General features: G+C 34.2%; 1 protein-coding gene across 1 annotated transcript in view; it reads right to left on the bottom strand.

Moving 5' to 3' along the window:
• LOC145959209 (uncharacterized) overlaps positions 1-4,364 on the bottom strand; it is an 88,147-nt gene extending 83,783 nt beyond the window's left edge. Inside the window, exon 1 of the mRNA XM_083077836.1 lies at positions 4,037-4,364. The gene's annotated coding sequence lies outside the window, so the exon portion shown is untranslated. The remainder of the gene's footprint in view (positions 1-4,036) is intronic.
• Positions 4,365-14,008: the final 9,644 nt, after the last annotated feature.

The raw sequence follows: 14,008 nt of genomic DNA, 5'->3' as shown, positions 1-14,008 counted from the left end.
GTTTGAAGTCTCTACTTTAAAGAGAATTTGTCATATTTTGACTTCCTCCTTTCCTCCCTCCCGCCATCTCCTTAAAAGTGAGGTCATGTTTTATTTTAAAAAGTTTGCATATTTTGACGCGCTCCACGGGGTGCAATGAATTTTTCTCGCAAACGTTATAAAAATTACCGTAGAATATAAACTTTTCCGCACAAATTAAAAAAAAATTGAAGTCTGTACGATTTTTTTTGGCGGAGTTATGAATGTTGACATGTCAAAGTTACCCATGCATTTTAGTCTGTTTATGCCTGTTACCGCCAGCATTAGCGTTACCCGATGCACACCACGAGGAGGTTGCTGGTCGGATTTTGTGCATCGTGTGTGTGTGTGTGTGTGTTGGACGGAAGAAATGAGACATATTGCACGGAAGAAATGTGTATGTTATTGCATTTAATAATGTGTATTCCCGCCTCGTCTTTGAATAACTTCCTGAAGACGTTCGTGCATATTGATGCAGGATCTTATTGCATCTTGAGGAATTTCGTGCCATATGCATTGTAGTGTTAACTCCAGTTGTTGAAGAGTAGTTGGCGGTCTCTCGAAACACACACACACACACACACACACACACACACACACACGATGCACAAAATCCGACCAGCAACCTCCTCGTGGTGTGCATCGGGTAACGCTAATGCTGGCGGTAACAGGCATAAACAGACTAAAATGCATGGGTAACTTTGACATGTTAACATTCATAACTCCGCCAAAAAAAATTGTACAGACTTCAATTTTTTTTTAATTTGTGCGGAAAAGTTTATATTCTACGGTAATTTTTATAACGTTTGCGAGAAAAATTCATTGCACCCCGTGGAGCGCGTCAAAATATGCAAACTTTTTAAAATAAAACATGACCTCACTTTTAAGGAGATGGCGGGAGGGAGGAAAGGAGGAAGTCAAAATATGACAAATTCTCTTTAAAGTAGAGACTTCAAACTTTAAAATAAAAAAAAATTTTTCTGATACGACCATTTTTCGCGGAGTTATGATTATTTAAAATTGAGTGAAATTTTGATAAAAATTTTTGTTGCTCAGTGTATATATATATATATATATATATATATATATATATATATATATATTAATAAAGGAGAAATAAGATTAGTAGAATAGTTTAAAAAATTGGAATAGAATATTCTCTCTTTCTCTCTTACTCGCTGAGTGGACACATGAAGAAAGATGAAGAACTATACATGAAGAAATATACATATAGATGATAGAGAGAATATAATAATTAATTATATATTGAAAAATAAGAAGACACACACACACAAGGAAGAAGTGAAGAGATTGGAGCAAATTCGAATTATTATTCAATTCGATAAAAAAAATACAAAGAAAAGGGAGGAAAGAGAAAGCAAGTTGAAGCATGAGAAAATATTTTAAATCTGCTCTGCTTGTACATAAAACAAGATCGCTTGAATTATCAGAAAATTGTAACCAAAATAATATTCCACAAATTGCAACTAAATTTTTTGAAAAATTTCTATAAAAAATTTCTATCTCTCGTAACAAAACCTTAAATCATATACTTTACGATAGAATGCAAAAGTAAATGTAATTCTTTTATTAAGATCTTATCGTCCGATATCAGAAATACATCATATTGTAAATTTTTTATATATTTTACACTTGCTTCTATTTGTTCTTTAAAATTTAAATAGTGAAAAGATTTCCTTTACTCCTTCGTGTGTTATATATTTTTATGCACGACATATCTAAAATTAAGACGGAAAATACTTTAATTCTCGAAAGTCATATTTTAAATAATGTTATAGAATTCTTCTCAATATCATCATCATCTACTGGCTCTGCAGCTTAAATTTGTATAAAATACTAATTTAAAATACTTATATAAAATTTTTAATTATTTTTATTAATTTATGATTTTATATCTGTTCCAATTTTGTCTGAATGTCTTGATGGCTGCTATAGTTATCAGAAACCGGAAAATTTAAAAGAAATGATGTCATACGGTCGACAGCTCTGGAAAATTCCTTAAATCTTTTAATATACCTGAGCGTTAGAATCGCATAGGAACAATAATACATAACACATAAATTTAAATTTATTACCAACCATTATTTTATAACCTTTCTTTACTTTCTATTGTTCTCTAAACTTTTTGTTTAGCACATAATATATATTTCTCCTTCTTCTTTAGGTATATAAAAGAGTTTCCTACATGTACGAGATCCCACATAATTCAAAAGACGTCCAGAAGACTCCTTTAAGTGATTAGACACTTTCAGGATGTTTTTTTTCTGAATGTTTCTTGAACATGCTATGTCTTGAAAGTTAATGTATTAAATTTCTTGAAATATCATTTCAAGAACAAAAGTCACGCTATAATATCGCCGCCAAAGAAGCTACTGAAGAAACAATCTCACCGTCTTGATGTTACATTTATAAAGAAATGACATGAGAAATATTGAAAAAGAAAAAAAAAGAAATGTTTCACTAGTGTTTAGAGCGGAACAAGAAGGGAAGAAGGCGAACAGGGCAAGAGATTTGCAAGAAAAGAAACGTGGACTTAAACTCCGACAAGGGATTTTAGAGAAACGGTTGCAGAATCCGTCCCGATCCACGATGAGGCAACGGCTGTGTCATTCGTCTACGTCAATTGAATTGTGTGAGGCTCATATAACAGAGGATTGAGAAACGCCGTTTTTCACGCGCTCGCGCCTGATTACTCCGCGCTTAACAAGATCGCGAACGATGAAGAGATGTCCAGAGGAGGCGAGTTTCTCGCGTCGAAATTGCGCGCTCGTCCCAATTTGTGTCCATTCAGACGCGTCTTAATCTTCTCCTCGATCCTTTTCTTCCTGGACAAAGGAACCTTGAATGCGTCTTCATTGTATTAACCGTTTAAGGAGCCGCGCGTCATTGCTACACTAATGATGACTGCCGAATTGAATTAATGAAAGGCGATCAATCTCTTTTATTCGAGGATTTTTTTTACTCAAGGATATTTTTTATTCGATGCTAAAATGAAATAATATTCTTCCGAATTCTCTACCTATATTTTCTCTCGATATTAAATATAATATTATCTACTATAAAAAAAATCATAAAACGTATTTATTTAGATATTAATAAATGATATTTATTTATTATATTAATAAATTTATTTAAAGTAAATGATATATATTATGAATAATTTTATTATAAAATTTATTTATAATAAAATTATAAATATAAAAATAAATAAATATATAAAAATACAAATATATAATATGTACATATATATATATATATATATATATATATATATATATATATATATATATACATATATATATTGTCCGCGGAACGATATCTATCGAATCGCGCGACACAACGAACGGCACTCGCGCACACGCCCGCGCACACGGAAATAAACACTCGTGTTTGAACAAGAACACAAGAACTTTAATAACATTAGAGAACACAGAATGTAGATATAACGATAATATAAACTCGGGAAAATCAAGACACGTCCGTATAGCTTGACAGCTATTTTCCGACTCATTGTCAGCTGACTCTCATTGTTTATAAACAATTGACCATGGGATCCGGACAACGGCAGGGCCGCAACGACTCGGACGCGCGCGTAACAATATTAATATATAAATTATAGAATTAAGAATTTATTTATAATAAAATTATTTATAATAAGTTTATAATAAATTTGAGTAATAAAAATAGACATTAAATTAAAAAAGCTGCTTGTTCGGACTGGCATTCGGCTCAGAAAGCGAGATGCGCTCCGAGAGAATTAATTATATCTCCCAGAAGCTTCCGACGTTTCGCCAAGACTCGTTACATCCATCGCGACCCACCAGCTTTCGCGATTCGCATTAGCCCTGTAAAAAGCGGATAAGTATTATGATAACCGGCCTGATATATTGCGAATCATACATCGCGCGCGCAGCTACTCTTCGTCCTCCCTCTTTTTTCCTCCTCTCGCTGCCGCAAAAAATCTCGACTATGAAATATCGCAATTAATTTCACTCACCTCCGCGTGCGCGATTTCCTGTGATTTATCTCCCAAGGCTTCCCCGAGGCTCGACTCCGACTCTGATATGCGAAGTCTGTGAAAACAGTCGTAAAACATCGCGATAATGGAACTATATCTCGAATATTACTTATTATAAAAAGAAGATCCTTTTTTTCTCCTTTTGCCTCGTCAGAGGAAAATCATTAAATCAACGATGTATTATTTCGAGAGCTGGATAACATGTAGATAGTAATGTACTCGCAAGTATTCTTCCTGTCCTTTCTTTTTGAAAGAAGCTCTATTTTAAGGAGAATAGATAAAATGGATTTTTATGTAAATATGTACATGTAATTTTATATTCTTTTTAGCTATAACATTCTTATCGATAGAGGTTTTCTTAGTTCTCGATGAAAAGTGTTAAGAATAAACAGTGATATAAATAATTAATTTTAAATCATTGTTATTTATCATACACTCGCGTTCAAAAAATAGGGAACGCTTTTCAGAGGCCGAAAAAATGGTCATTTTCAACTGACTGTAACTCGGCGAAAAATAATCACAAAAAAAAAACTAAAAAAGCATTTTGAAGCTTAAACCTTCGTCTTTAAGATGCTTTAGGCGATTTTTCAGAAGATCAATTTTTTTAAATTCTGTACTTCAAAGTACGAGGCAAAAAATTTTATCAAAAAATTATACAAGTTTGACGCTTTCCAGCTCGATAAGAAATTTTTTTTCTAAAACGTTATTCAAATAGTAATAAACTACTACAACATATTCTCTATAGTTTGCTTTTTTAAAAATCGCCGTATGTTTTTTTTTCACCGAGTTATCGGACTTTGAAAAAAGAACGTGTTTTTCAGGAGAATTATCGTAGCTCGCTGAAAAATGCCGTTACGGAATAGTTTAAAAAAGCATTTTGTAGAAAAAAGTGTATACCTTAACGTCTTGTAGATTATTTTTTGCAATTTTCTTCATTCGCTGTTTTGCAGCTGTGTGAAAAAACCATTGTTTTGTTCCTGAAGCGCTGTTTTTTGACACTGCAGTTCCGTGGAAAATTTTTTTTCGAAACTTTTCGCTCCAGAACTACAAACTGCGTTATTTCCCCTGCAAAGTGCTTTTTTTAAAATTGTTCTACGATTTTTTTTGACCAAGTCACATTACTTTGAATAATCTATTGACACGATACATTTTTTAGACGAATAACGTTTACCGTCGGCATTAGCATTACCCAATGTGCACCACGTGGAGGTTGCCGATCGGATTTTGCACATCGTGTGTGTGTGTGTGTGTGTGTGTGTGTGTACGCGCGCGCGCGCGTGTGCCCGTGTGCATTCAAAATCGCGTATTGCCTCCTCTCTGCTCTATCACGGCTTGTAATCGCTCTCGCATGTTTATGCATCTCTCGATGCTGGGGAATTTCGCGCCAAATTTGCTGCAAATTTTCTTCCAACTCTTCCAAATTACGCGGCGGTACATCGCGATCTCTCAATCGACGCCCCATTTCATCCCACACGTGCTCGATAGGATTTAAATCCGGGCTGCAGGCGGGATGATGCAGCAGCGTGATGTTATGCCGCTCAAAGAACCGCTGAGCCAGATTCGAGACATGTGGACGGGCATTGTCTTGCATGAAAATAAAGTTTCTTCGTCTCTGACTTAGTGGCAAAACCTGTCGTTGGAGGATCGCGCTTATGTATCGCGCACTTGTCATAGGTGGGGGGTGGTACGATCACTAAATCACTACGATCTCTCGCGGAAATACAGCCCCAAACCATCACAGAATCACCGTTGTAGGCCTGCATCGGCATAACGCAACGATGATCGAATCGTTCGTTCCGTCTTCTCCACGTGCGTATGCGAGCATCGTTGCTAAATAAACAGAAACGAGATTCATCCGAAAAATAGACTGAACTCCACTGTCTTGCAGTCCAATTCACGTGTTCTCGTGCATACTCCAAGCGCCGTAAACGATGTCCGAATGTGAGCCGTGGTACTCGAGCGCACGCATGAGATCGTAGCCCAGCTTCCCTCAAACGTCTACGAATTGTTTGCTGGCTAACGTTGTTCAGATTTTGATTCTCACTTATAATCTGTCTCGCCGTTACTGTGCGCTTCTGCAAAGTATATCGAACAATTGCTCTATCATCCCGAGATGTTGTCAATCGATGACGGCCACTGCCCTCACGTCTCTCAAAATTTCCGCTTTCGAGATATCAGTTCCAAGCTCTGCTTACTACGAAAATCGAAACATCGAATCTTTGTGCTATAAATCATGTACTTATACCCGTTTCTAAAAGTGCAATTATTTGGGCGACTTGCGCAATGTCTTCGCAACATTTCGAAAAATTTTCACTCGATTACGCGAGAAAGATCGTCGAAATACTGAATGTTTGACTTTGTTGCTCAAAACGCGTACTTCAGAGGAGTTGGAAGAAAATTTGCAGCAAATTTGGCGCGAAATTCCCCAGCACTTCATCGAGAGATGAATAAACATGCGAGAGCGATTACAAGCCGTGATAGAGCAGAGAGGAGGCAATACGCGATTTTGAATGCACACGGGCACACACGCGCGCGCGCGTACACACACACACACACACGATGTGCAAAATCCGATCGGCAACCTCCACGTGGTGCACATTGGGTAATGCTGATGCCGACGGTAAACATTATTCGTCTGAAAAATGTATCGTGTCAATAGATTATTTCAAAGTAATGTGACTTGGTCAAAAAAAATCGTAGAACAATTTTAAAAAAAGCACTTTGCAGGGGAAATAACGCAGTTTGTAGTTCTGGAGCGAAAAGTTTCGAAAAAAAATTTTCCACGGAACTGCAGTGTCAAAAAGCAGCGCTTCAGGAACAAAACAATGGTTTTTTCACACAGCTGCAGAACAGCGAATGAAGAAAATTGCAAAAAATAATCTACAAGACGTTAAGGTATACACTTTTTTCTACAAAATGCTTTTTTAAACTATTCCGTAACGGCATTTTTCAGCGAGCTACGATAATTCTCCTGAAAAACACGTTTTTTTTTTCAAAGTCCGATAACTCGGTGAAAAAAAATCATACAGCAATTTTTAAAAAAGTAAACTATAGAGAATATGTTGTAGTTTATTACTATTTGAATAACGTTTTAGAAAAAAAATTTCTTATCGAGCTGGAAAGCGTCAAACTTGTATAATTTTTTGATAAAATTTTTTGCCTCGTACTTTGAAGTACAGAATTTAAAAAAATTGATCTTCTGAAAAATCGCCTAAAGCATCTTAAAGACGAAGGTTTAAGCTTCAAAATGCTTTTTTAGTTTTTTTCTGTGATTATTTTTCGCCGAGTTACAGTCAATTGAAAATGACCATTTTTTCGGCCTCTGAAAAGCGTTCCCTATTTTTTGGACGCGAGTGTATTATTATTAAAATTTATTTCAATTTTTCAAAATGAGTTTTAATTACTTTCTATCATAATTTTGAACAAAAATCAAAACAAAATATAACATTATTATCGGTAGATATTTTCTAATTCTCGATAAAAAATATTAAGAAGAAACTGTAATACAAATAATTAATTAAACAATTGTCATAATATTACTAAAACGAATTTATTTTGATCTCCTTAAAACGAAATTTTGATCTTTTTATCGCAATGTTAGACAAAAATCAAGACGAATTAGATAAATACATAATTTATATTATATCCTTTTTAAACAGAAATCAATCTTTCCATCAATTTTATTTATTTTATCTATTTTATTCATTCTTTAATTCTCAACTAAGGGTGCATTAATTTTACACGAATGCAAATTTATTTCCATATATATATATATATATATATATATATATATATATATATATATATATATACAGGGTGTCCGTCGTATCATCTGCCAAAGAAAAAATCAGAAATAGATCTCGATATTAGCCATATGACTGTAAATATCATCATATACTCATCTGAAACACAAATTCCTTGATTTATTATCCTCTGAGCTTTTACTTTATCGCGTGCTCTCCGGAAGCTGAACACTTTCTAGAGCTTTCCTCATCATGTTCGCGTGTTATGAACTACATTTATGAACATCATACTTCTGCACTTTTCAGCACGTATAGGTCACTTGAGTAAGGCATCCAGTAAACTCCCGCGAAGTAGAACTTACAATGAAGCAAAACCTACAACACGTCAGCGCTGCTAATCTCATCCTTTGGCTATCAACCACCGTTTATCCATAGAGATGTAAATTCCTCTTACAGCACACGCATCTTATTAATATTCATGATATTCAAACGCGCTCGCTGGCGACGATTTTCGTCCCCTCGTTGATTAACCCGTTAGCGCCGCGTGAATCCGTTAAGTCATCTCGACGATGCAGCAACGAGCGACTGGTTCTTCGCCGATCGATTCGTGAGATGCTTTCGTGATGCTCTCGCAATAAATCACTCGTCTAGCAATGGATTATAGAGCCTTGACTCTCCGATGGCGTTGATGTCTTCGATCGATAGCTAAAAGCAGAAATCATATATACGGGACATCGAATCGAGGCAGCAAATCAATTGCTTGGAACAATGATGCGTAGATAATTCTAAGCCAAAAATGTAAATTTCGCATGACATCGGATGCTCTTTCAAATAACTGAGAAATCGAGAATAATAATCGAGAAACTTGTATTGAAAAATTGAAAATATAAAATTAATTTCAAATAATATATTTAATTTGAACGACGCATTTTTTCAGTTAGTATAAAGTCAATAATATAAATAATAAGGCTCTGAATATAACAATATAAAAAGTTATAATATTAAAATGGTGCGTTTATTTTATAAATAAAAATATTTCTCATTTTATTGGAAATTTCTTTTTTTTTGCGCTCTCAATCTTGCGTTTATTAGAACATTTTAATTAATTTTTAATATTCATATAAAATTTGTAATCGCATAGATTGAAATTAATTTGAAAACTAGACTTTATAAAATGCTGAGGAGTGTTTTATTAATGGAATAATTTTCCCTTTATATTCCTGTAAAATATCGAAAAATCGAGATATATTTATGAAATGTTGAGAAGTTATTTATTGACGGAATAATTTTCTTTAAATCTCTCCAAAATATCGAATAATTGAGAGAAGCCTATTAAAATTCTGCCGACGTTACGTAAAACTATTGATTTCGTTGTGCAAATCTGTTTCGTCGATTTCGCGCCCACGTTTGACGAGCTGTCATTCGGGAATGTTTTTCCTTTTCTTATTACACATGAAAAATCATTAGAAATCGGACACGATCGATTACCATCCAGTATTTCAATCGTACCCCATCAATGCACGCTAATCGATCCCCGCGGCTTGCGTCGAATACGCTTTCGTGAATCTAATCCATCAAAGCCGAATACTTGACGGATCCTTTCGTCGCTGCGGTACATAATTATGGAGGATATGTATGTATCCGTGCCAACGCGCGGACGGACGCGCTCATAAATAGTTTTATTTATGATCATACGCGAAAAATCTTCGGACCCTCGGGCACGCATTTCGCTTCATAATTACGCCGTGCCTTCTTTGTTCTGTCTTTTTTTTAGCGTTTCTAATTCGATGGTTGATGTATCAATATGTCATGCTTGGTTCAAAGTCCTTCCGTTTTAAGGACTTTCTTTATATATATCTTGTAGTAGAAATTATGTATCAATCGAAAGTATTTTATATGAAATAAAATTTTATATAAAGTGTATTTATCATATCACATAAAATTTATTCTTTTTATTAAAATTTATATATATATATATATAAATTTCCTCCACCTGAACAAACATACTTATCGCCATTTATTTGTCTCCACCTGAACAAACATACTTATCGCCATATGGTAGCCAGCCCTTCATACCATACAATTTTGGTTTCAAACATTTTCCTCTACACCATATAGATTCGAAAATATTTAAAGTGGTAGTAGTTATTGCCCCACCCTGTATATATATACAGGGTGTCCCGGAAAAACTTTGGGAGCTTATTCTACAAGTTGAAATAAGAAAAAAATGTTATATGAAGATGGTTTGGAAACGCTTTATTACGAGGTTATTACAAATAACATGATACCAAACAACACTCTTGGTGTTTACTCAAGATTACCTACTTCATAAATGGATTTTTAAAGGATTTTCAATTATGGGGAACTTTAAAAGATAAGATTTACCGTACAGAGAAAGAGACTTCACTTGAAGAACTAGAATACAACGAATTACAAACTCAGTTGCAAAAATTCGACGAAACGCTCAGGAAATTTGTGATATAATAATTTCCATAAGATTTACATTGATGTGAAGCTTGTATCAACGTACAAGGACAACTCTTCGAAATGAGAGGATAAACACGTTGGACTCATTAATTTTGGTTTGTGAACATTTTTTTCATAACTTCGAATTCGTAATAAAGCGTTTCCAAACAAACTTCATATAACATTTTTTTCTTCTTTCAACTTGTAGAATAAGTTCCAAAAATTTGTCCGGAAAAACCCGGGACACCTTGTATATATATATACACACACACACACCCACACACCCACACACACACACACACACACACACACAAAAGGTGTCCCGGGTTTTTCCGGACAAATTTTTGGAATTTTTCTTTATATATATATATATATATAAAGAAAAAAATGAAAAAGAAGAAAAGAAAAGAAAAGAAAACAAGGCAATTTATTAAAAATATAACAAAAGAGAGAAAGCACAACCATATCAACGTTACAATGATTAATGAATTTTTTATGAACGCTCTCTCGTTTTTCAACATAATGTTCATCCTACAATGTTAAAATTATATTGGTGAAGACCAATGCCAACCGTAATCATTTCGGATCCTCGATGTGTTTTTTGTTCAGTTTGAAATGTTTAAAATTATGTAGAGTTGTACGAATGGTTGTACGTATATGATTATATATTATCATTTACTGAAGATGAAATGTTTAATTAATCCTTTTGGACCTTCGGCTTTTCCAAAAGAGATGGGTATCATATGAAGTTTTATAAGTGTTTTTGAGGGTACTGATTCCAAATTTACTATCAAAATTTAAATTCAAGATGGCGGTCATGAAAAGAATGTCTGCGACAGACAGGGAAAGGGAAATAGAAAGATAGACAGAAAAAGAGAGAGAGAGAGAATTACATAAAAGAAATCTTGGAAATATTTGCTGTGTTTATCAAACACGTTTGTGTAATAGAATAGTTTTAAAATTTTCGATTCGTTATAACAAGCGTTTACTGCTCTTGTTACTATAATACAATACTATGAAAAGAAACAATGGAGAAAGAGAAAGTGACATAAAAGAAATAGTGTATAAAAAACATGCAAACAACAACGTTTGACAAAAAGAATTGTCTTGAAGTCCTCGATTTATTGCAAGCGTTCATTGTTCTTGTTACTATTGTTATAATACAGTATAACAGTATTATGAAAAAAAAAACAATGACCTCTCTATCCTAGCGATTGTCCGTCATTAAAAGATTATGTAAAATTCTTAGGAATAGCGAAGAGCGTTTTCTAGAAACACAAATGTCATTTTTCCCTTCTCTCGGGTTTAACGCGAACGGGTGTTCTGCCTCTACCTGACAATAACGCATTATAAAACCGGATTACAAAACCGAGATGCGTAACTCTGACCCTCTACGTACGTACCGCCGTACAATCATCGCGATATAATGAGACCGGGGAATGAGTAAGTTTCCGGTCGTCTCTCTCCGCGCGCATATAATTCAAACTTCTTTCCTACGTTAAGTTTGAAAGACACACTACCCGAGTGGATGTGTATCACGCAATCTCGGAAAATTGATTTTCCAATTATATAGGTGCATAATGCGTGCGAACGATATTGTGGAAACGCGATCTCACTGCAATACACACAATTCCGCGAGGGGCAAAAAAATACACGCTACTCGTAAAATGCGATAGTCGTGCGGGATATATAAATTACATGTTGCATGCATTCTAATGCAACGATAGCAGTATCTTTCTGTGACGTGCAGTATCTTTAAGAAAAATAAATCTCGAAGGAAAAAAGATTTTATATAGTCTTGCCCTCCTCACGTCACAAAATTTAATTCTGTTCTTTGATATTTAATCACGAAATATAGACTTAACTCATAATTCAATAATTCGACAATTCGATAATTCTATAATTTAACAATTCAATAATTTAATTCGTTAATTCAATAATTCAATAATTTCAATAATTCAATTTAATAAATGAAAGTAATTTAATCGACCACACCGGCAATATTTATTGATGAAAAATTCACAACGTTTCGACCATGGGTTTTGGTCCTTATCAAGTGAACTGAAATTATTACATATAATATAAACAATAAATGAATTACAATAAAATGTGACCAAAAAAAAATGGAGAACGAAGAAAAAAAAATCATATACATACATTATCTTAGGTAACTAATACGTGGTGAGAAATAAAGAAATCACTGTGTCAAGTCATGTCGACCTCTCGATCCAACACAAAGAGAAAGACTAAACCACCTTTATTAGTCTATCATAAATATCGTTTAAACTTTCAGTGTCCTTTTGTAAGTTAACAGTGTTGTCAGACTTTTTGATGAAAAACATTTCAGCAATTTCTCTCTTTCTCACATGTCTCTCATTATGCAGAATAACCGGTGTTGACCAATCGAAGTCATGATTAAGTTCCAATTTATGTTTGCTAACCACAGAAAGATTGCTTTCGTGCAATTTAATGTTGTTGCAATGTTCTTTGATACGAGTGCCTAAATGTCTTTTTGTTTGGCCAATATATGACATATTACAATTTTTACAGTTTAACTTGTAAACAACCTCAGTCCTGTTATTAATAGGCAATCTATCTTTTCCACGTTTAATTAATGAATTCAGTTTATTAGGTACATTATAGACAACCTTCAGACCAACATTTTTAAAAAGGCGACTAGTCTCATCACTCAAGCTCTCTACAAACGGCAACGAGATGTAACATGATGTAGTCGCATTATCACATTCCGTATTCATATTTACTACCGTACTCATATTTATTGTCGCGGTGTTTCAAAAATTCTAGTCTTTTTTTAACGTAACGGTTAGTAATTTGAGTTGGAAAACAATTGTTGGAAAGAATCTGTTTAATAATATCGATGTTCTTAAAATGAAATCGAACGTCGGATAATAAAATTGCGCGGTCAACAAGGCTATAAATGGTGTTAATTTTATATTTAAACGGATGTTTGGAATAAAAATTAGTGTATCTATTAGAACAAGTAGGTTTTCTGTACCAATCCGTCAAAAGCCGACCATCCGAGCGAATAACAGTCGTGTCCAAAAAACCAATACGCGAATCATACTCAGTTTCATGTGTAAATGTCAAACGTTGATGATAGTCATTGAAAGTCGATATAATCTCGTCAATTTTTGAGCGTGGAACAATGGTAAAAATGTCATCAACATATCTATAATACAGCGGCACATCAAAGCTCAATAAACTTAAGCAATGCGTTTCTAGATCATCCATCACGATATTTGCCAAAATAGGTGACAAGGGAGACCCCATAGGGCTACCAAAAATCTGTTCGTAAAACTGTCCATTAAACGAAAAACTAGTGGAATCCAAAACCGTTTGTTGCTGCACTTTTTACTAATATTCCTAAAGATTTAGTTGTAAATGGTGTTACTAAACGTTGGAATTATATTGCGCCTAACACTAAATTTAACTTGTCTCAGTTTTTATACGCGATTGAAACGGTTTTGGATTCCACTAGTTTTTCGTTTAATGGACAGTTTTACGAACAGATTTTTGGTAGCCCTATGGGGTCTCCCTTGTCACCTATTTTGGCAAATATCGTGATGGATGATCTAGAAACGCATTGCTTAAGTTTATTGAGCTTTGATGTGCCACTGTATTATAGATATGTTGATGACATTTTTACCATTGTTCCACGCTCAAAAATTGACGAGATTATATCGACTTTCAATGACTATCATCAACGTTTGACATTTACACA

Source organism: Camponotus vicinus, unplaced genomic scaffold (assembly GCF_025532165.1).
Source record: "Camponotus vicinus isolate PSW18456_S1 unplaced genomic scaffold, iyCamVici1.0 SCAF_1, whole genome shotgun sequence".
Lineage (NCBI taxonomy): Eukaryota > Metazoa > Arthropoda > Insecta > Hymenoptera > Formicidae > Camponotus > Camponotus vicinus.
This window is presented reverse-complemented; position numbering and strand designations above follow the sequence as displayed.